This window comes from Pan paniscus, chromosome 8 (assembly GCF_029289425.2).
Source record: "Pan paniscus chromosome 8, NHGRI_mPanPan1-v2.0_pri, whole genome shotgun sequence".
Taxonomy (NCBI): Eukaryota; Metazoa; Chordata; class Mammalia; order Primates; family Hominidae; genus Pan; species Pan paniscus.
The window spans coordinates 114,069,906-114,094,516 of record NC_073257.2 but is presented as its reverse complement, the minus strand read 5'-3'; the positions used below and the strand labels follow the sequence as shown (position 1 = coordinate 114,094,516).

At 46.2% G+C, this 24,611-nt stretch overlaps 1 protein-coding gene across 1 annotated transcript in view; it reads right to left on the bottom strand.

Annotated features, from left to right (window-relative positions):
• ELOVL3 (ELOVL fatty acid elongase 3) overlaps positions 1–22,454 on the bottom strand; it is a 45,080-nt gene extending 22,626 nt beyond the window's left edge. The window contains exon 1 of the mRNA XM_055093316.2: positions 20,128–22,454. The gene's annotated coding sequence lies outside the window, so the exon portion shown is untranslated. The remainder of the gene's footprint in view (positions 1–20,127) is intronic.
• Positions 22,455–24,611: the final 2,157 nt, after the last annotated feature.

The window sequence follows — 24,611 nt, the reverse complement described above, 5'->3', positions numbered from 1 at the left end:
CTGCCTTGGCCTCCCAAAGTGCTGGGATTACAGGTGTGAGCCACCGTGCCCGGCTAGTCTTGTTTCTTTACAGCTGCCAAAGTGTCTTTGTTTTGTGTGATGAAATATGTATAACATAAAATTTGCCATTTTAACCATTCTTTTTTTTTTTTTTTTTTTGAGACGGAGCCTCGCACTGTTACCCAGGCTGGAGTGCAGCGGCGCGATCTCGGCTCAATGCAACCTCTGCCTCCCAGGTTCACGCCATTCTCCTGCCTCAGCCTCTCGAGTAGCTGGGACTACAGGCACCCACCACCACGCCCGGCTAACTTTTTTTGTATTTTTAGTAGAGACAGGGTTTCACCATGTTAGCCAGGATGGTCTCGATCTCCTGATCTCGTAATCCACTTGCCTCGGCCTCCCAAAGTGCTGGGACTACAGCATGAGCCACCACACCCGGCCCATTTTAACCATTCTTTTTTGTTTTTGTTTTTTTTAATTATATTTTAAGTTTTAGGGTACATGTGCACATTAACCATTCTTAAGTGGCATTAATTACATTCATAATGTACAACCATCACTACTGACTAGTTCCAAAACTTTTTCATCACCCCAAACAGAAATTCTGTACTTGTGAGGCAACAACTAACCATTGCACCTTCCCTCTGGCTCCTGGTAAGCTCTCATCCACTTTCTGTCTGTATTAATTTGCCTATTCTAGGCATTTCTTTTCTTTTTTTTTTTTTTTTGAGATGGAGTTTCACTCTTGTTGCCCAGGCTGGAGTGCAATCGCGTGATCTCGGCTCAGTGCAGCCTCCACCTCTGGGTTCAAGTGATTCTCCTGCCTCAGGCTTCCCAAGTAGCTGGAATTATAGGCACCTGCCACCACACCTGGCTAATTTTTGTATTTTTAGTAGAAACGGGGTTTCACTATGTTGGCCAGGCTGATCTCGAACTCCTGACCTCAGGTGATCCACCCAGCTTGGCCTCCCAAAGTGCTGGGATTACAGGCATGAGCCACCACACCTGGCCTTTTTTTCTTTTTTTTTTTTTGAGACAAGGTCTCACTCTGTCACCCTGGCTGTAGTGCAGTGGCACAGCTCACTGCAGCCTCAACCAGCCAGGCTCAAGCGATCCTCCCACCTCAGCCTCTTGAGTATCTGGGATTACAGGTGTGGACCACCATTAATTTTATTTTATTTTTATTTTTATGTTTTTAGATAGAGTTTCACTCTTGTTGCCCAGGGTGGAGTCAATGGCATGATCTTAGCTCACTGTAACCTCCACCTCCCGGGTTCAAGTGATTCTCCTGCCTCAGCCTCCTGAGTAGCTGAGATTACAGGCATGCACCACCATGCCCAGCTAATTTTTATATTTTTAGTAGAGACAGGGTTTCACCATGTTGATCAGGCTGTTATCAAACTCCTGAGTTCAGGTGATCTGCCTGCCTTGGCCTCCCAAGTGCTGGGATTACAGGTGTAAGCCACTGCATCTGGCCTAAGGTTTGTTAATTTTGTTGAACTTTTTTTTTTTTTTTGAGACAGAGTCCCTCTCTGTCGCCAGGCTGGAGTGCAGTGGCACTATCTTGGCTCACTGCAACCTCCACCTCCCAGGTTCAAGTGATTCTCCTGCCTCAGCCTCCCAAGTAGCTGGGACTACAGGCACACACCACCATGCCCAGCTAATTTTTGTATTTTTAGTGGAGATGGGGTTTCACCATATTGGCTAGGATGGTCTCAATCTCTTGACCTCGTGATCCGCCCACCTCAGCCTCCCAAAGTGCTGGGATTACAGGCGTGAGCGCTCACATCGAGCCTGGCCTTTTGTTGATCTTTTCAAAGAAACAACTTTTGGTTTTATTGATTCTCTCTATTGTTCTCTCTATTTCTTATTTCATTTATCTCTGCTCTAGTCTTCATTTCTTTCTTTCTGCTTCCATTTGTTTTTCTTTTTCTACTTCCTTAGATTGTAAAGTGTGGTTGTAGATTCAACATCTTTCTCCCTTTTTCTTTTTTTTTAATTTTTTATTGATATATAATATTTGTACATTTTTATGGGGTGCATGTGGTATTTTGTTATATGCATAGCATATGTAATGATCAAGTCAGGGCATTTAGGGTATATACCATTGTGAAAAAACATTTAAATGGTTCATTTTCAAGGCATGATAAATCTATGTACTAGCAGCCACCCTGCAGATGTGACAAACTGAATGGCTCATGCACCTAGAAAATCATCATAAGAGAACAAGATGTAGAAGAAGGGTCAGCCCATAAAAGGGGAGAAAGTTTCATTATTGGGAAGTTGAAACATAAGCAGGGAAGGGGACCAGAGTATAACCTTATAAGGGGATAATGAAACTTAGGTGACGTCTGGGAAGATTGTAACCCTGTAGTACTCAACCAGTAAGGAACTGGGGGAAAGACTTGCATGCTAGGAGATAAATTACCTGCTGTAACTGCCCCAGGTGTGCCTGCCTACCAGACACCTGATCTTGCAAGATTGCCATTAAAAGTCTTGCTTCTGCAGCACTTCCTGTCTCTGAGTCCATTATTTGATTTTGGACAGGTGAGGGTTTCTCACAAACTTGGGGGCTCATCCAGGATCTCTGTGCCTGCATGGAATGGGACTCCAGCCAAGAGGGGAGACACATCTCACCCAATTTTAGGTGGCCCGCTCTGTGCTGGTGTCCCAGCTCCCCACACAGGCCATAGACAAACCTGAGATTGTTATTCAGCAGGCAGCAGAGGTGACATAGGGAGAAAAGCAGACACTATGGCAACTAGGCAACCTTGTGCATGAGCCAAGGTAGGAAAACCAGACTGTAAGTACCACCTTGGTGGTTGGGCATTTTTGGAGGTTGAGTGTGTGTGACTGAGACATACCCTAGATACAAAGCAAGCACGGAGTCCCAATCCACAGTTCCATTCTCCTGCGAGGGAATCGGCAGGAGACAGATGAAGCGATTCTCAGGGTGTGCAAGAAACCTCCAGTAGGAGAGTTGAGTACATAGGGAAAGGCCCAGACACAGAGACTGGCCAAAAATGGGAAACAGAAATTCTAGGCCTAGGGACAAAGGAAAGAGGGAGCCAAAGAGACTCCCTCTGACATTCCCCCAGATAGTCCTTTGGGGTGAATGAATGTTGCAGGTTTGGAGGGACAACTCTGCAGCCAGGGACAAGGAAAAGCAAAAGTTGATAAAGTATTGCTGTTTTACCTAACCCAAAGACCCCATTCATAAGCCTTCAGTCTTTTGGCCTAAGGTTGGCTCAGATGAGGATTGGGTGTGCCAACCTTTAATTCTCTATGTGAATGATAAAACCCCATCTGCACAGGAGAAGATAGGTTATGCTGTCTGTGGGATCAAGGAATTAGCCCCCATGTTCCCCCCTCAAAGAAGAAGAAAAAGAGCCTAGTAAAAAGCCCTTGCCCAGTGAAAAGCCCTGGGACCCCCTATCATGGGTGCCCCCTCCATATGTCTCACAAAATAGGGGACAGGGAGATCAAGGGGCAGCAGGAGAGTTAGAGAAAGAAAGACCTGGAGACCATGGGGGAGCTGAACCAACTGCTCCTTTAGATCCTTATCCAAATTTAAGAAAAGAATTAGAATAATGTAAAAGAGATATTGAGAACTTCCCTATCCCCTCCAAACAGCAAACATCTAGCATGTTCCCTCTTAGGGAAGTTCCCACAGGACAGAAAGAGATTGGCTTTGTAAACGCTCCTCTTACAAGTACTGAAGTTAGGAATTTCAAGAAGGTAATGAAACCACTCCTAGAGGATCCCCTTCATTTAGCAGACCAGTTGTACCAATTCCTAGGACCAGCTTTTATACCTGGACTGAAATAATGTCTATCATGAATATCTTATTCACAGGAGAAGAAAGAGCAATGATTAGGAGGGTGGCAATGACCATCTGGAAGAGGCAACATCCTCCGAGGAAAGGAGTCTTGCCAGCCAAACAAAAAATTTCCAAATGTCAATCCCGAATGGGATAATAATGATCCCAGGGACCAGGCCCAAATGCAGGACCTCAGGGAACTAATAATTAAAGGGATCAAATAATTCACTTCTAGGACACAAAATGTCTCAAATGTCTCAAAGATTCAACAAGAAAAAGAGGAAACTCCCTCTGCATTCCTGCAGAGGCTCAGAGATCAGATGAGAAAATACTCTGGATTAGATCTGGAGGCCCCAGTAGGGCAAGGCCTTTTGAATGTTAACTTTGTAACTAAGAGCTAGCCTGACATTACAAAAAAATTACAAAAGATTGATGGTTGGAATGAAAAATCAATTGAGGAATTACTGAGGGAAGCTCAAAAAGATCTTTGTGAGAAGAGAAGAGGAGAAACAGAAACAAAAAGCAAAAATAATGGTTTCCACTGCAGAGGAGGTAGTCAGGAAGAAGTTAGATCAAGACCCCTCTCAGAGGAGACAAGAAAATACTAGGTTTCAGCAAAAAGACAGAAGAGAAATACAAGTAAAAACTCCTAAGACTGTAAGTGGATGTTACAAGTGTGGAAAACCAGGACATTTTAAAAGAGAATGTCCAGAATGGAAAAAGGAAGAGAAGTAATCCGCTGTATGACTTTTGATGAAGATTAGGGAGTCAGGGGTTCCTTGTAAGTAGGTCCCACCAGGAACTCTTGATAAATTTGAGGGTGGGACCCGATGGGGAAGAAGTTTTTTGCTTGATACTGGGCTGTCTCTCTCCTTCCTAATTAATCAACCAAGGGGTACAGGACTCTAAGGAAAAATTGACAGTATCAGGGGTAAAAGGGGAGGGATTTCAGGTTCTGATATTCAAGAAAATGTTAATTAGATTAGGACCAGAACAAATAGAGGGGTCACTCTTATATGTTCCTGAAGCAGGCAACTAACCTCCTGAGTTGAGACCTGATTGTGAGATTGGGTTTAGGATTAGGAATAGAGGAAGGACAAATAAAAGTAATGATGGGCCTCCTAACAGAGGAGCAGGAAAGAAAAGATGTCCCCTAGACTTTAGGAGTAGGGATCTCCTTGCCTTTGAATGGGAAAATCCCATAACTGGGAGAAAACAACAGTACTGCTGGACTGTGCTGCCACAAGGCTTCACAGATGCCTCAAACTTATTTGGTCAAATCTTAGAAAAAGTCCTGAAAGAATTCCAACCTTCCAGGGGAACCCAGTTATTACAATATGTAGATGATCTTTTAATTTCTAGGGAGAGGAAGACCAAAGTATCAGAAACCACCATAAGCTTGCTTAATTCCCTAGGAGAAAGGGGGTTGCAAATCTCTAAGAACAAATTGCAGTTTGTAGAAAAATAAGTTAAATATTTAGGACACCTGATTAATGAAGGGAGGTGGAGAATAAACCCAGAAAGAATACCAGGAATAATGGGCCTCTGCCTAAGACAAAGAAAGAACTCTGAAAATTTTTAGGTTTAACTGGCTACTGGAGGTTATGGATTGACTCATGTGCTCAAAAGACAAAGATCCTGTATCTCAAGTCACAAGAAGAGGAACCTGATCCCTTGCAGTAGTCCCCAGAGGAAATTCAGGCAGTGAAAGTGAGAGGTGATGGCGTGCTGGCAGCCCTCGCTGGCTCTCTGCACCTCCTCGGCCTCACTGGCCGTGCTTGAGGAGCCCTTCAGCCTGCAGCTGCACTATGGGAGCCCCTCTCTGGGCTGGTCGAGGCCGAAGCCAGCTCCCTCTGCTTTCAGGGAGGTGTGGAGGGAGAGGCGTGGGCGGGAACCGGGGCTGCATGTGGCACTCATGGGCCAGGGCGAGTTCCAGGTGGGCACAGGCTTGGCAGGCCCCGCATTCGGAGCAGCCGGCCAGCGCCACCGGCCCCAGGCAGTGAGGGGCTTAGCACCCGGGCCAGCAGCCGCGGAGGGGGCGCCGGGTCCCCCAGCACTGCTGGCCCGCCTGTGCCATGCTCAAATTCTCTCTGGGCCTCAGCCGCCTCCCCGCAGGGCAGGGCTCAGGACTGGCAGCCCGCCATGCCCAAGCCCCCACCCTGCAGTAGGCTCCCGCATGGCCTGAGCCTCCCCGACAGGTGCCACCCCCTGCTCTGCAGTGCCTGGTCCCATCGTCCGCCCAAGGGCTGAGGAATGCAGGCGTGCACCCGCCGCCCCGGTGAGGGATCCACTAGGCAAAGCCAGCTGGGCTCCTGAGTCGGGTGGGGACTTGGAGAACTTTTATGTCTAGCAGGAGGATTGTATATGCACCAATCAGCACTCTGTGTCTGGCTCAGAGTTCGTGGATGCATCAATTAGCACTCTGTATCTAGCTAATCTGGTGGGGACTTGGAGAACTTTTACATCTAGCTAAAGGATTGTAAATGCATGAATCAGCACTCTGTGTCTAGCTAAAGGTTTGTAAATGCACCAATCAGTGCTCTGTGTCTACCTAATCTGGTGGGGACTTGGAGAACTTTTATGTCTAGCTAGAGGATTGTAAATGCGCCAATCAGCACCCTGTGTCTAGCTAATCTGGTGGGGACTTGGAGAATCTTTATGTCTAGCTAAGGGATTGTAAATACACCAATCAGGACTCTGTGTCTAGCTCAAGGTTTGTAAACACACCAATCAGCACCCTGTGTCTAGCTAATCTGGTGGGGACTTGGAGGATCTTTATGTCTAGCTAAGGGATTGTAAATACACCAATAGCACTCTGTGTCTAGCTCAAGGTTTGTAAACACACCAGTCAGCACCCTGTGTCTAGCTCAAGGTTTGTAAATGCACCAATCAGTGCTCTGTGGGGACTTGGAGAACTTTTGTGTCTAGCTCAGGGATTGTAAACACACCAATCAGCACCCTGTCAAAATGGACCAATCAGCAGGATGTAGGTGGGGCCAGATAAGGGAATAAAAGCAGGCTGCCCGAGCCAGCAGTGGCAACCTGCTCGGGTCCCCTTTCACACTGTGGAAGCTTTGTTCTTTTGCTCTTTGCAATAAATCTTGCTGCTGCTCACTCTTTGGGTCCGCACTGCCTTTGTGAACTGTAGCACTCACCATGAAGGTCTGCAGCTTCACTCCTGAGCCAGCGAGACCACGAACCCACCAGAAGGAAGAAACTCCAAACACATCCAAACATCAGAAGGAACAAACTCCAGACACGCTGGCTTTAAGAACTGTAACACTCACCGCAAGGGTCTGTGGCTTCATTCTTGAAGTCAGTGAGATCAAGAACCCACCAATTCCAGACACAAAAGAGCTAAAGCAGGCCCTCCTTACAGCCCCGGTCCTGGCCCTCCCATCTTTAGAGAAACCATTCCATCTATTTGTAACAGTAGACCAGGGTGTGGCTCTTGGGGTGCTCACTCAAACCTGGGGAGGGAAGAGGCAACCTGTTGCTTTTGTCTCCAAGCTTCTCAATCCTGTCTCTTGAGGATGGCCCAAATGTGTGCAAGTAGTAGCTGCCACAGCCCTGCTGGCAGACAAGAGTCTAAAGTTAACCTTTGCTGGGGCCCTAACAGTGAGCACCCCACATCGGGTCAGGAATATATTAAATCAAAAAGCCAAGAGATGGTTAATGGATTCTTGGATTCTAAAATATGAAGCCATGTTACTAGAAAAAGATGATTTGGTCATAACAACAGATACTTGCCTGAATCCAGCCAGTTTCTTATGGAAAGGAGAGAAGAACAAAGAGGCATCAGTCCATAACTGCCTTAGATATCATAGAATACCAAATCAAAGTTAGCCCAGACCTTAGAGAAGCTCCACTACATGGTAGGATAAGCCTGTTTGTGGATGTGTCATCCAGAGTGATAGATGCCAAGAAACGTAACAGTCATGCTGTCATTAATAAAAATAAACACTCCTTATGTGAGGAAGGTAGATTACCTAATGGCTGGTCAGCCCAAACTTGTGAATTATATGCTCTTAACCAGGCCATAAAGCTCCTTGAAGGCCAAGAAGGCGCTATATATACTGATTCTAAATATGCCTATGGGGTGGTACACAGTTTTGGAAAAATCTGGACAGAGCAGGGCCTAATAAATAGCAAGGGAAAAGAATTGGTACTTGGGGAACTGGTCAGACAGGTTTTAGAAACCTCCTTCTTCCAGCAGAAGTAACCATAGTTCATATAAATGGTCATCAGACAGGCTGGGCGTGGTGGCTCACACCTGTAATCCCAGTACTTTGGGAGGCCGAGGTGGGTGGATCACCTGAGGTCAGGAGTTCGAGACCAGCCTGGCCAACATGGCAAAACTCTGTCTCTACTAAAAATACAAAAATTAGCCAGGCTTGGTGGCAGATATCTGTAATCCCAGCTACTCAGGAGACTGAGGCAGGAGAATCACTTGAACCTGGGAGGTGGAGGTTGCAGTGAGCTGAGATCATGCCATTGCACTTCAGCCTGGGAGACGAGAGACTCCATCTCAAAAATAAATAAATAAAAAAAAATAAAAATAAATGGTCATCAGAAAGGAAACACTATAGAAGCTGCAGAAAACAGGCTTGCAGATGAAACTGCTAAGCAAGCCTCCCTGGAGAAAGAAATTAGACTATTTAGCCTGATCCCAGACATCCCTAAGGTAGTATGAAGACCCCAGCTTACCAGAGAGAAGAAAGAAGAATTAGACAGGATAGAGGGTCACTCGAACTAAAGATGGGAAATGGGTACTTCCTGATGGGAGAGAAATGATAAGTAAACCCCTGATGAGAGAACTAATGTCTATATTACGCAAAGGGAGTCATTGGGAACCCCAGGCTCTGTGTGATGGAATACTTAGGAATAACTGGATCCACACCCTCACTAAACAAATATGTGGAAGTTGTGTAACTTGTCAAAGGACAAACAAAAAGGTAATTAGAAAACAGGCCACAGGAGGAAGACCTCCCAGACTGAGACCATTCCAGAGCATTCAAGTAGATTTCACAGAAATGCCTGAAGTAGGAAAACTAAAGTATTTGCTGGTGATAGCAGATTACCTTTCCAGCAGGGTGGAAGCCTTTCCCCTTCCAACAGCCACTGCCACGAATGTGATCAAAATAATCTTAGAGCAGATTATACCCTGATTTGGCTTGGTAGAAAATACTGATTCAGACAATGGGAGCCATTTTACCTCAAGGGTATTAAGGGGAATTACGGAAGGTTTACAAATTACATGGGATTATCACACCCTTTGGCATCCCCCTTCCTCTGGAAACGTAGAAAGAATGAATCAAACTCTCAAAAAGCATATTACCAAACTAATCTTAAAAACTAAAATTTGGCCGGGCACAGTGGCTCATGCCTGTAATCCCAGCACTTTGGGAAGCCGAGGCAGGTGGATCACAAGGTCAGGAGATTGAGACCATCCTGGTTAACACGGTGAAACCCTATCTCTACTAAAAAATACAAAAAATTAGCCAGGCGTGGTGGTGGGCGCCTGTAGTCCCAGCTACTTGGGAGACTGAGGCAGGAGTATGGCGTGAACCCAGGAGGCAGAGCTTGCAGTGAGCCGAGATAGTGCCAATGCACTCCAGCCTTGGCGACAGAGTGAGACTCCATCTCAAAAACAAAAACAAAAAAAAACTAAACTAAACTAAAATTCCTTGGACCAAATGTCTTCCAGTAGCACTCCTTAGGGTAAAGACAGCCCCCAAAAACAGACTTGGGACTGTCCCCATATGAGTTATTATACCGACTCCAATATTTGGGCAGGGCTACAGATCTTCCTACTATGAAAACCAAGGACCAATTCTTAAGAAATTATATACTGGCCATATACTCCACCTTGTCATCCCTTAGGTTAAGAGGACTTCTAACTCAAACCCTGCCTCTTGAGTTCACAGTTCACCACTTCCAATCCAATGACTTGGTGCTGATTAAGACTTGGAAAGAAGATATGCTCCAACCCAGCTGGGAAGTTCCCTATCAAGTGCTCCTGACCACCAAGACAGCTGTATGAAAAGCTGAACGGGGGTGGACTCACTATACATGAGTCAAGAGACTGGTAAAAGAAACCCCAGAAGGGAGGAAGAAAGACCAGTGGAAAGTGTATCAGTTACCCGAGAAATCTTTAAAGTTGACTCTGAAAAAAAACTTACAAAGAAGACCATGGGAAGGCCCTACTTTTGGAAATTAATGTGGTTGGGATGGCTTAGTATACAAAGGGTGGAAGGTCGAAATGGAAATTGGCAGGAGACCCCTTCCTACCCGATCAAATTGGTGATTAATGTGACTAGAACAATAGCACCCCAAACTATGGTTTGATGCCTGCCAAATTTTATCCTGTAGAAGTTTAGAAAACCAGAGGCAGCTTTCACAGGCAGATAAGTATATCTCTGCCCTGAACCAGACAAAGGCTACCGTAGGGCAAGTCCCTGACCTAGCTGGGATGATGTCTGCTGGACCACCAAATACCAGGGTTGGACTGTCAATATGGGGTAGGTAACCCCATCTTGGAGGGCCCTAAATAATAAAATACAACTGTCCAAGGGCTCCCCACCAAATAATTGTCAGAATCTACAATGTAATGCTATACTCATCTTTATTGACAACCCAGTCATTTAAAACCAAAAGCCAGAGGTAGCATCTTGAGTATATGGGTTAGGGGCAGATATTATAGGGAGGGATCCTTTAGGTCGATTTATCCTCAAGTTAGTCGAGAACTCAACCTCTCATTTGCCTGGGACCACTCCAACTCCAGACCCCAACAAACACTCTAGTTCACCCAACAATAATCCTAAAAGAATATAAATAATTGAAGGATTTAAGGCAAACCTTAGAAATTGAGACGGGGGCCATGTGCGGTGGCTCACACCTGTAATCCCAGCACTTTGGGAGGCCAAGGCGGGTGGATCACCTGAGGCCCGGAGTTTGAGACCAGCCTGGCCAACATGGCGAAAACCCGTCCCTATTAAAAATACAAAAATTAGCCGGGCATGGTGGCATGTGCCTGTAATCCCAGCTACTAGTGGGGCTGAGGCAGGAGGATAGCTTGAACCTGGGAGGCAGAGGTTGCAGTAAGCCGTGATTGTGCCACTGCACTCCAGCCTGGGCAACAGAGCGAGACTCTATCTCAAAAAAAAGAAAGGAAAGAAGGAAAGAAAAGAAAGAAAAAGGAAGGACAGAAGGAAGGAAGGAAGGAAGGAAAGAAGGGGGAAAAAGGCGAAAGAAATTGAGACAGGGTAAGCAGATGTGAATGCCTGGGTCAAATAGGTCAAATTTTTGGTACAAGCCCTCAACAAGAGTAACTGCTACATGTGTGCTGCAGGATGACCACAAGCACAGGTGGTTCCGTTTCCCCTAGGATGGGATACCAATCCTGAAGGAATGCATTGCATGTTGGCTCTATACCAGGACAAGAATGCATGGGGAGATGAGACTTGTAAGAGTCTGTCATTGCTCTTTCCTGCATTGCAGAGGTCGGATCCCACAGCAATCCCCTCATTCTCTATAGGGAGTATAAACCACTCCTCTTGTCTCTCCAGGCAGGAGGCTGAGTTCAATAAGTCCATGGGAGAACTCTTGACTTGTATCCACATCCTAAACATCACTGGTGAGTCAGGCAATGGCAATTACTCAGTTCTCCATATACCCTGGGCTGATGTCTGGTGGTACTGTGGGAAGAGGAACCTCCATAACCTGTTACGGTCCAATTGGACCGGTACTTGTGCTTGAGTCCAACTGGCTGTTCCCTTTACCCTGGCATTCCATAAGATACCTGAAAATTCACATAGCCACCAAAACCGGAGACATTTAACAAATTCCTTTAATCCCAATATCTACATTGACACAGTGAGTCCCCAGGGAGGTGCCTAATTAATTCAAGGCCCAAAACCAAATAGCTGTGGGGTTTGAGTCAGCAGTCTTCTGCTGGTCAACTATTAACAAAAAAGTAGATTGGATTAATTACATCTATTATAATCAACAGACATTCATTATACTCAAGATGCCCTCAAGGGGGTGGCTAGCCAGTTAGATGCCACCAGCCTAGGAAAACAGGTTTGCATTAGATATGATATTAGCAGAAAAAGGAGGTGTATGTGTTATGCTAGGTGGAAAATGTTGTACTTTCATTCCCAATAATACTGCCCCAGATAGAACTATCACAAAGGCATTACAAGGGCTAACAACCCTAGCCAACAAACTGGCAGAAAATGCTGGGATTGATGACCCATTTATAGACTGGCTAGAAAGATGGTTTAAAAAATGGAAAGGTGGGCCAGGCCCGGTGGCTCACACCTGTAATCCCAGCACTTTGGGAGGCCGAGGAGGGTGGATCACGAGGTCAGGAGATCGAGACCATCCTGCCTAACATGGTGAAACCCCGTCTCTACTAAAAATACAAAAAAATTAGCAGGGCATGGTGGCAGGTGCCTGTAGTCCCAGCTACTCGGGAGGCTGAGGAGAGGAGGAGCTACTCAGGAGGAGAATGGCTTGAACCCAGGAGGCAGAGCTTGCAGTGAGCCAAGATCGCGTCACTGCACTTCAGCCTGGGCGACTGAGTGAGACTCTGTCTCAAAAAAAAAAAAAAAAAAAGGAAAGGTGGCCAGGCATGGTGGCTCATGCCTATAATCCCAGCACTTTGGGAGGCCGAGTCGGGCGGATCATAAGTTCAGAAGTTTGAGACCAGCCTGGCCAATATGATGAAACTGTCCTATTAAAAATACAAAAATTAGCCGGGCATGGTGGTGTGTGCCTGTAGACCCAGGTACTTGGAAGGCTGAGGCAGGAGAATCGCTTGAACCCGGGAGGCAGAGATTGCAGTGAGCTGAGTTTGCGCCACTGCACTCCAGCCTGGGCTACAGTGAAACTCCATCTCAAAAAAAAAAAAAAAAAAAAAAAGGAAAGGCATGGTACATGGTAGCTTCAATCCTTACATCTCTCATAATTGTAGCAGGAGTCTTAGCAGTGGGATGTTGTATTATCCTTTGTGTGAGGGGACTAGCACAGAGATTAACTGAAACATCTATTTTTTCTTTTCTTTCTTTTTTTTTTTTTTTTGGAGTCTCCTTCTATCGCCCAGGCTGGAGTGCAGTAGCACGATCTCAGCTCACTGCAACCTCTGCCTCTTGGGTTCAAGCAATTCTCCTGCCTCAGCCTCTGGAGTAGCTATGATTACAGGTGTGCACCACCATGCCAGGCTGATTTTTGTATTTTTAGTAGAGATGGGGTGCTGTTATGTTGGCCTGACCTCAAGTGATCCGCCTGCCTCAGCCTCCCAAAGTGCTGGGATTACAGGCATGAGCCACCGCGCCCGGCCTGAAACAGCTATTAATAAACAAATGCCCATGATTTACCAGAAAAATAACCTACTACTATTAGAAACCAAATTAAACTCACTCTCCTATGAGGAAGAAAGTAAATGACTTCTAGAGCAATTTCAGGACCAAAAGGGTTTAGATAAAAATGAGACTGAGGAAAGTAAATACAACAGAGGAGGGAATTTGTGAGAGAATATTTTAAATGGTCTATTTTCAAGGCATGATAAATCTGTGTGTACTGGCAGCCAGCCTGCAGATGTGACAAACTGAACGACTCATGCACCTAGAAAGTCACGATAAGAGAACAGTATGTAGAGGAGGGGTCAGCCCATAAAAGGGAAGAAAGTTTCATTATTGGGAAATTGAAACTTAAGTGAGGAAGGGGACTGGGGTATAACCTTATAAGGGGATAATGAAACTTAGGCGATGTCCAGGAAGATTGTAACCCCATAGTACTCGACCAATGAGGAGCTGGGGGAGGGCCTTGCGTGCTAGGAGATAAATTACCTGTTGTAACTGCCCCGGGTATGCCTGCCTACCGGACACCTGATCTTGCAAGACCGCCATTAAGTCTCGCTTCTGCTGCATTTCGTGTCTCTGAGTCCATTCTTTGATTTTGGACAGGTGAGGGTTTCTCACAATCACTTCAAGTATTTATCATTTCTATGTGTTGGGAACCTTTAAAGTCCTCTCTTCTAGCTATTTTGAAATAGACAATATATTGTTGCAAATTATAGTCACCCTACTCTGCTGTGGAATATTGGAACTTATTCCTTCTATTTAACTGTATGTTTGTGTCCATTAACCCATCTCCCTCAGGCTCTAGGGACTTTGTGCTTTGGCTCTGTTTGCCCCAGGGGCAGCTTCCCTGGTGTGCTATACTACCTGTTCCCTAGGGTGCAAGATACTGTGTGCTAGAGCAACCACATTAGAGGGAACCTCTACTGGGTCCAACCACATCTGCTGCTTCAGCCCTCCAGGTGGACACAGGTGGATGTCAGTGAGGCTCCAGAGATGTGGAGATGCAAGGGCTGTTGGGCCCCAGGACAGAATGCAGTCTGATAGGTGCTTAGCTCTAAAAATGGTCCCATGCTGCAGCTGCTTAGGGGTCATGGAGGAGGGGTGTGGGACCCAGTGTGAGCTCCCTCTCTAGAGCACTGACGTCACACAGTCTCCAGGCAGCTCCTACACTATTCTCAGGGCCTGCAAGGATCACGAGGTTCTCCCATGTCTCGGGTTTCAGGTGGGAATGTGGATCACTAGGGATCTCTCATTTACACTTTCCCACACTGGGGAAACTCCTTGGCCTCCCAGCCAATCCTGGCCTGCAGAGCTGGCTGTCTCGCTTCCCTCTCCTCCTGTGCCTCAGGTGTTTCCTGTCACTTCCCTGTTGAGTTCCAGTGGTCTCCCTTAGATGCTTGATTCAAAGTATTATTATCTATTTGCTATTTTGGTTCTTCTTTGTGGAGGAGGCAAGTGCAAGATGCCTCCAGTCAGCCATCTTCTTTTTGTGTTACCAAAACACCAGGGGTTCAGTCCAGGTCCTGCTGCTCGCCACACTGAAAGCCAATGACTGAGATGACAAGTATTGCCAAGGAAGAAGGCTTTAATCGGGTGCTGCAGCCCAGGATATGGGAGCTCAGCCTCAAATTCATCTCCCTGACTGACAAAAACAAAGGGTTTATATAGCAGGGAAGAAATGTAACAATGTGTAAGCAAACAGGAACTAGAGAAGGGTAAGAAAGCAATCGCGATGAATGAGGGGTCCAAAGTCTATCCAAATGTAATGATCTGATGAGTTTCAGTTTACTTTTTTTTTTTTTTTAAGGCCTAAGGGTCCTTTCCTGAGGAAGGAACTCAAGTAGAACAAATATAAGGTTCAAGCTTTAAGATCAGAAAGGTCAATTTCTATGTTTATCCAAAAGAACAGTCTATGGGACTATTGGGTTGGTTTCAGTGCCCCCTTTCTATTGATCAGTTCCTCAGTCATGAGGAATCTGGTTGTCTATCTTTCTGGCTGCTTCATAATGAGGAGGGGTGTCATAGGCAGCTCCATACCATGGGTGACCATGTAGCCATCCAGGGATCAAAGGTTAATCTAATGTAGAGTTTCTTCTGACACATGATATTTCTCTCTACAGTCCACTGCTTCCACCAAAGACAAATCACAGCAGGACCAATCTACCTGCAAAATAAGCTGCAGTCCCATATAATCGACCCGATTACCCACACACAGTGCAGCAAGAATCATTGTCCATATAGACTCTCCCAAATCAGCTTTGCTGGAACATCTCACAAGACCATTTCAGTCAAAGCCCTGAGAAAATAACCAGTTCCTGGCCAGGTGCAGTGGCTCACACCTGTAATCCCAGCACTTTGGGAGGCCGAGGTGGGTGGATCATGAGGTCAGGAGATCGAGACCATCCTGGCTAACATGGTGAAACCCTGTCTCTCCTAAAAATACAAAAAAAAAAAAAATTAGCCAGGCGTGGTAGTGGGCACCTGTGGTCCCAGCTATTCGGGAGGCTAAGGCAGGAGAATGGCGTGAACCCAGGAGGTGGAGCTTGCAGTGAGCCAAGATCATGCCACTGCACTCCAGCCTGGGTGACAGAGCAAGGCTCTGTCTCAAAATAATAATAATAATAATAATAATAATAATAAAACCAGTTCCTTCAATTGTGCCCTGTTACAAAAGAAAATATGTTGTTGGTTTTTTTTTTTTTTTTTTGAGATGGACACTCGCTCTGTTGCCCAGGCTGGAGTGCAGTGGCACAATCTTGGCTCACTGCAAGCTCTGCCTCCTGGGTTCACGTCATTCTCCTGCCTCAGCCTTGCGAGTAGGTGGGACTACAGACGCCCACCACCACGCCCAGCTAATTTTTTGTGTTTTTAGTAGAGATGGGGTTTCACCGTGTTAGCCAGGATGGTCTCGACCTCCTGACCTTGTGATCCGCCCACCTCAGCCTCCCAGAGTGCTGGGATTACAGGAGTGAGCCACCGCGCCTGGCTGAAAATATGTTGTTATTAAGTATATGCAAACATATACATTGCCATGAATTAAGAATATTCACAAATAGTTTACAAATTTTGGAGAAATTAGGCAGAGAGAGATATATGACTCAAATTCTGTTTACAAAAGTATACTCAGCTGGGTGTGATGGCTCACGTCTGTAATCCCAGCACTTTGGGAGACTAAGGCTGGTGGATCACTTGAGGTCAGGAGTTTGAGACCAGCCTGGCCAACATGGTGAAACCCTGTCTCCACTAAAAATACAAAAATTAGCCAGACATGGTGGCGCACGCCTGTAATCCCAGCTACTCAGGAGGCTGGGGCAGGAGAATCACTTGGGTCCAGGAGGCGGAGGTTGCAGTGAGCCAAGATCACGCCACTACACTCTAGCCTGGGCAACAGAGTGACACTCCATCTCAAAAAAATAAAAAAGTACACTGCACTTTGGCTCAGTGCAGTGGCTAGCACTTTGGGAGGCTAAGGCAAGCAGATCAGCTGAGGTCAGGAGTTCAAGACCAGCCTGGCCAACATGGCAAAATCCCATCTATACTGAAAATACAAAAATTAGCTGGGAGTGGTGGTGCACACCTGTAATCCCAGCTACTCAGGAGGCTGAGGCAGGATAATTGCTTGAACCCAGGAGGTGGAGGTTGCAGTGAGTCAAGATCACACCATTGCACTCCAGCCTGGGCAACAGAGCGAGACTCCATCTCAAAAAAAAAAAAAAAGTATACTCCACTTAATACACTTAAAGTATGCTTAAAGGCTATAAACAGCTCAAAAGGAAAAATTATTCAGACTCTGAAAAAACAAAAAGAATCAGCAATATAGCTGGGCGTGGTCACTCACACCTGTAATCCCAGCAGTTTGGGAGGCTGAGGTGGGTGGACCACCTGAGGTCAGGAGTTCGAGACCAGCCTGACCAACATAGAGAAACCCCGTCTCTACTAAAAATACAAAATTAGCTGGGCATGGTGATGCATGCCTGAAATGCCAGCTACTCAGGAGGCTGAGGCAGGAGAATCACTTGAACCTGGGAGGCAGAGGTTGCAGTGAGCCAAGATCCGCCACTGCACTCCAGCCTGAGCAACAAGAGGGAAACTCCGTCTCAAACAAACAAACAAACAAAAAAAAGAATCAGCAATATTTCAAACAAAAAGCCATAAAAACTATTTCAGTTTCAGTTTCAATTCATGCAATCAACTCTTGCTCTGTTTCATATTGAGTTAGCAATCTTTATGAACACACCAGCTTTTCAATTACAGTCCTGGAAGTTTTCTCTCTAATTCAGTGGCACAAACCCCAAAGTTATCAGAAACCTGCAAATCAAAAGTCCTTTTCATGAACTCCTCCAAAGAAGCAAGCCCTGGACTGTAGCTGATTGTAAGTCACTTTTTGAGAAGAATCAAAGCAAAACATCGATTGTGGTTGACAAAAGTCTTTTTTTTTTTTTGAGACAGAGTCTTGCTTTGTTGCCCAGACTAGAGCACAGTAACACAATCTCAGCTCACTGCAATCTCTGCCTCCTAGGTTCAAGCAATTCTCCTGCCTCAGTCTCCTGAGTACCTGGGACTACAGGTGTTCGCTGCAGATCTGAGCCTCCCTGTGCTCTTTTTGGGGCCAGGAGCAGGCAGGATCCATCCCTTCCTGGGTGCAGCTGCAGCAACTTGGTCCACAGCTGCAGATACAGGCCTCCAGTTCCACAGAGCAGGCAGGAACCCCAACCCGCCGTGGGGTGCTGCAGCCGCCCAAATTGGGGCTGCAGACCCAGGCATCCCTGCACTCTTGGGGGGCCTGAAAAGGCCCCCTCCTTGCCCTTGTAGGCTCAGAGGTGCCTGCTCCTGCTGCTTGGCCTCTCCCTGCTCCTGCTGCTTGGCCTTTCCCTGCTCCCGGTGCCCACTCTGATCTTGGAGCAGGCTTGGGGCCAAGTCCAGGGGCTGTCACAGTGCTGCCAGGTATGTGCAAGCTCAGGGCAGTGCTGACACGCCAGTCCCCTGCTGCCCTGCCCCCCTCTGGACTTTGGGCACTGAGGAGTGCAGGAAGGGAAGTTGAGAGGGGCTGAGAGTGACTGGTGCTGGCCTGCAGGTGCCCCTTGGTGCCAGCAGCCTGGGCACTATGGATGGCTGTGGAAGGCAGACAGGCTCCTGGGTGGAAGGGGGCAAGTCCCCAGTGAAGCCCCACCTTCATGCCAGGACAGGCCTGAAGTGTGGGGGCCAGGCTGCCATTCCTGCTGATTGGAGGAGGAACTCATGGTGCTTTTTCCTGTGGACCAGTCAGCACACACTCCCTTCCCCCTGAGCCACATAAAAGCCCTGGGCTCAGCCACAGCAGGGCAGAGGATGGGGAGACAACAAGAGGACCAAATGCAGAGAGGAGCTATTCCCCCTACTGATAGCTAGAGACAATGGGATGACCAGCTGGCAGAAAGGAGCTACCCTCTCTGCTAAGAGCTTCAGAGACCAGAAGAGACATTGCGTGGACCAGCTTCAGAGAGGAGCCATCCTCTCCAGGGCCTCCTCTCTGCTGAGGGCAGCATACGTCAAGATGACCAGTAGCAGACAGGAGCTGTCCTCTCCAGGGCCTCCTCTCTGCTGAGAGCAGCAGACGTTGGGACAACGAGTAACAGAAAGGAGCTACCCACTGTGCGTCTCCCCTGAGCTGCTCTAATACTAAATAAAGCTCCTCTTTGTCTGGTTCACTTGCCTGAGTACCTCATTCTTCCTGAACGCAGGATAAGAACTCAGGCAAAGCACCACTGGCCACAGAGGTTTCTGGCCAGAAAAATTGACATCCAGTGATCCCGTAATACTACTTTTCAAAAAATTTTCATGAAGATCATTTGTTTTGGCTGGGTTTATAATTTTATAACCTTCTATGCCAAACCCTGAAACCTCAAAATATCTACCAGAGACAAATATAAAATCCAGACAAAAATGTATGCTCACAATTTTGAAGACATTTCTATTTTCATTTTACCAATAATTTTAAAGCCAGCTGGTTTCAAAAAAATATACTTAACTCACATGAACTTGAAAATTGCTTTGACTTATTTAATTTATGAGTGCTGTTTTACTTATAAGCCAATTTGGTAGACACAACATATACCAATAAGGGTACATACAAATAAACACATCTAAACATGAATATACACACATAAACAAAGATCCAATAGCTTTTACCTTGGAACTATAGCTATGAGATAGCAATACAAGCTTACTGGTTTTACATGGTTACACTTTGTCCCAGTAGGTAATTCAGTGAAGGCTGTGAATCAAAATTTTGGGTATAGTAGTTTCCATGGCAGTTTGATTTTTAAAGGCCAAACCTCCTCAGACTCCAAAGAACATTGGGGTCAAACAGCAACAAAGGAGAACATCACATACCTGCCAGGCCCAACCTTGCTTAGAACAGCAGCACAAAAGCCTGGATACACACAACTCCATCCCACTTTCCCATTCAGCAGCAAACTCCAGATTCCAAACAGCAAACGCCAGATTCCAAACAACACTGGGGCCAAACAGTATTGCAAATGAATATCAGTTTACCAAATTCTAACTTCTCATGACTATATAAAACACACACAAATGATCACCAAAACACAATCCAACTGCTGCAGCAAAAAACAAGCCCCAAGAGTGTCCAAACTCAAACAGTCAGGGTGCTTCCTCTCTTCATTGGTTGGGCTTGATCAAATGCAAACAAAAATTCCTTAGGAAATTTCCCAAATTGAGAGGAACTGATCCCGCTGTCTGGTACACACACGAGGCACTCACTTGCCCAGACACAACACACAATTATAAACTAGCCCCCAAGAGTGTCCACATAAAAACAGTCAGGGTGTTTCCCTCCCTCAGTCAGTTGGGCTTGTTCAACCTGCAAATGAAAATTCTTTTAAAAATTTCCCAAATTGAGAGGAGCAAATCCTGCTGTCTGGGCCCACAAAGGATACTCACTTATCTGGATGCAGATGTTCAATTTCAAAGGCTATTCTTCCAAGGCAATCAGGAGGATGGTTGGGGCTGACCATGGTGGGGCCAGAGAGAAACTGAAACTCACTTCCAGCTGATATTGGTCAATAGATGGGCATGGTGCATGCCTGTAGTCCAGCTACTGGGGAGGCTGAGGCAGGAGAATAACTTGAACCTGGTGAAGTGGCTACATTGTCTGGGGTATATGCCCTCGGGTATATATTTATCATTGTCACGGGCCAGGAAAATTTAGGACACAGACACACACAAGGGGTTTAGGAGCAGAGGTTTAATAGGTAGAAGGGAAAAGAGAAATAGCTTCCTCTATAGAAGAAGAGGTCTCCGAATGGAAAGGACTGGCTGGTAGTGAAGACACCAGTTTGAGGAGGCAGTGTCTGATTTAGTGTGGACTGTTTTAATGTGTCTTGATTTACATAGGGCTCACAGATTGGTTTGATCAGCTATGACGTTTACATAGTGCTCAGGAAAGGCTGGTTGCCCCACCCTAATCTTGTTACGCAAATGGCCTTTCCAGTTGATCGACACCATCTGTTTTTTTTTTCTTTTTCTTTTTTTTTTTTTTTTGAGACAGAGTTTTGCTCTCGTTATCCAGGCTGGAGTGCAATGGTGCGATCTCAGCTCGCTGCAACTTCTGACTCCCCGGTTCAAGCAATTCTCCTGCCTCAGCCGCCTGAGCAGCTGGGACTATAGGCGCCCACCATCACGCCCAGCTAATTTTTATATTTTTAGTAGAGGCGAGGTGATCGACACCATCTGGTCTGCTCCTTACAGTACACATGACTGGCAGAGAAGGGAAGATGAAGTCGCTATCTTGAACATGTCTACTCCTTAGTTCCTGCTGGCATTCACCCTTGCAAACTCCCAGGTTTCAGGCTGCTCTTTGTTAGAAAATGATTTGGGGCAGCTTTTCATTAAAAAAGAAAAAGAAAAGCCTTACTGAGGATTCCCATACCCTGGCTATCTGCCCAAGTGATTTCTTCTGACTCCTATAGCACTGGGAGGCAGAGGTTGCAGTGAGCCAAGATTGTGCCACTGCACTACAGCCTGGGTGACAGTGTGAGACTCCATCTCAAAGGAAATAAAATAAAATAATAAAATAAAATAAAATTTGTCAGGCAGCTGCATAAGAGGGCTTCTGAGACTCCACCCATGGCAGCTGAGCCACAAGCAACATGTTCCCAGTCAGGGAACCAAAATATGTTATTGAAACATCAGGGGTTCAGTCTAGGTCCTACAGCTAGCTGCACAGAAAGCCAATGACTGAGATGACAAGTATTGCCAAGGAAGAAGGATTTAATCGGGTGCTGCAGCTGAGGAGATGGGAGCTCAAAACCTCAAATCCATCTCCCTGATCAACTAAAACAAGGGTTTTATACAGCAGGGAAGAAATGTAATGTGTAAGAAAACAGGAAGTAGGGAAGGCCAAGGAAGTAATCATGATGAATGAGGGGTCCAAAGTCTCATTGTCTGGATGTAGTGATCTGGTGAGTTTCAGTTCATTGATACTTTTTTTTTTTTGCGGGGGAGAAGCCTGAAGGTCATTTACTAATGAAGGAACTCAAATAAAGCAAATATAAGTTTCAAGCTTTAAGACCAGAAAGATAAATTTTTATGTTTATCCAAAACAATAGTCTCTGGAACTATTGGGTTGATTTCATTTGTTTGTTTTTTACCTTTTAAGTTCAGGGGTACATGTGCAGATTTGTTATATAAGCAAATTTGTACTTGTCACAGCGGTTTGTTGTACAGATTATTTCTTCACCCAAGTATAAAGTCTAGTATTAGTTATTTTTTCTGATCCTCTCTCTCCTCCCATCTTCCACCCTCCAGTAGGCTCCAGTGTCTGTTGTTCCCCTCTTTGTGCCAATGTGTTCTCATCATTTACCTCCCACTTACAAGTGAGAACATGCAGTGATATGTTTGGCTCTGTGTCCCCACCCAGATCTCATCTTGTAGCTCCAATAAGATGTGGGAGGGACCCAGTGGGAGATGACTGAATCATGGGGGTGGGTATTTCCTGTGCTGTTCTGGTGATAGTGAATGGGTCTCAAAAGATGTGATGGTTTTAAAAATGGGAGTTTCTCAGCACAAGTTCTCTTTTTGCCTACTGCCATCCACGTAAGTTGTAACTTGCTCCTCCTTGTCTTTCTACTGTGATTGTGCAGCCTCCCAGCCATGTGGAACTGTAAGCCCATTAAACTTCTTTTTTTTGTAAATTGCCCAGCCTCAGGTATGTCTTTATCAGCAGCATGAAAATGGACTAATACAGTAAATTAGTACCAGGAGTGGAGTGTTGCTGAAAAGATACCTGAAAATGTGGAAGCAACTTCAGAACTGGGTAACAGGGAGAGGCTGAAACTATTTAGAGGGCTCAGAAGAAGAGAGAAAAATGTGGAAAAGATTGGAACTTCCTAGAGACTTGTTGAATGGCTTTGACAAAAATGCTGATAATGGGCCAGGCATGGTGGCTCACACCTGTAATCCCAACACTTTGGGGGGCCGAGGCGGGCAGATGACCTGACATCGGGAGTTCAAGACCAGCCTGACCAACATGGAGAAACCCCTTCTCTACTAAAAATACAAAATTAGCCAGGCGTGGTGGTGCATGCTTGTAATCTCAGCTACCCGGGAGGCTGAGGCAGAAGAATCACTTACCTAGGAGGTGGAGGTTGTGGTGAGCCAAGATCACACCATTGCATTCCAGCATGGGCAATAAGAGCGAAACTCCGTCTCAAAAAAAAAAAATGTTGATAGTGATATGAACAATAAGGTCCAGACTGAGGTGGTCTCAGATGGAGATGAGGAACTTGTTGGGAACTGGAGCAAAGGTGACTCTTGTTATGTTTTAGCAAAGAGACTGGCAGCATTTTGCCCCTGCCCTAGAGATTTATGGAACTTTGAACTTGAGAGAGATGATTTAGGGTATCCGGTGGAAAAAAATTTCTAAGTAGCAAAGCATTCAAGAGGTGACTTGGGTGCTGTTAAAGGCATTCAGTTTTGGTTTTGTTTTTTTTTTTCAGACGGAGTCTCGCTCTGTTGCCCAGGCTGGAGTGCAGTAGCACAATCTCGGCTCACTGCAAGCTCCACCTCCCAGGTTCACACATTCTCCTGCCTCAGCCTCCCGAGTAGCTGGGACTACAGGCGCCCACCACCACGCCTGGCTAATTTTTTGTATTTTTTAGTAGAGACAGGGTTTCACCGTGTTAGCCAGGATGATCTCGATCTCCTGACCTCGTGATCTGCCCACCTCAGCCTCCCAAAGTGCTGGGATTACAGGTGTGAGCCACCGTGCCCAGGCGGCATTCAGTTTTAAAAGGGAAACAGGGCATAAAAGCTTGGAAAATGTGCAGCCTGACAATGCGATAGAAAAAAAATCCCATTTTCTGAGGAGAAATTCAAGCTGGCTGCAGAAATTTGCATGAGTAATGAGGACCCGAATGTTAATCCCCAAGACAATGGGGAAAATGTCTCCAGTGCATGTCAGAGGTCTTCACAGCATCCCTTCCCATCACAGGCCCAGAGGCCTAGGAGGAAAAATTAGTTTTGTGGGCTGGGCCAAGGGTTCCTGTGCTGTGTGCAGCATAGGGACTTAGTGCCTGTAATCCCAGCTACTTGGGAGGCTGAGGCAGGAGAATCACTTGAACCCAGGAAGCAAAGGTTGCAGTGACCCGAGATCTCACCACTTCAACCTGGGCTGTGTCTCAATTTAAAAAAATAAAAATAAAAAATAAACAAGGCCAGGAGCAATGGCTCACGCCTGTAATCCCAGCACTTTGGGAGGCCAAGGCAGGTGGATCGTGAGGTCAGGAGATCGAGACTATCCTGGCTAACATGGTGAGCCGTCTCTACTAAAAATACAAAAATCAGCCAGGCGTGGTGGTGGGTGCCTGTAGTCCTGGCTACTCAGGAGGCTGAGGAAGGAGAATGGCATGAACCTGGGAGGCGGAGCTTGCAGTGAGCCGAGATAGTGCCACTGCACTCCAGCCTGGGTGACAGAGCAAGACCCTGTCTCAAAATAAATAAAATAAAAATGCCAAGGCCAGGCGTGGTAGCTCATGCCTGTAATCCCAGCACTTTGGGAGGCCGAGGCAGGCAGATCACAAGGTCAGGAGTTCAAGACCAGCCTGGCCAAGATGGTGAAACCCCGTCTCTACTAAAAATACAAAAATTAGCTGGGCGTGGTGGCAGCACCTGTAATCCCAGCTACTCGGGAGGCTGAGGCAGAGAATTGCTTGAACCAAGGAAGCGGATGTTGCAGTGAGCCAAGATCGCGCCACTGCACTCCAGCCTGGGCAACACAGCAAGACTCCATCTCAATAAATAAATAAATAAATAAATAAATAAATAAACAAACATCTTTCATTCTGTAGCATTTCAAATTAAGGGGAGAAAAAAATAAATTGGCCAGGCTCGGTGACTCATGCCTGTAATCCCAGCACTTTGGGAGG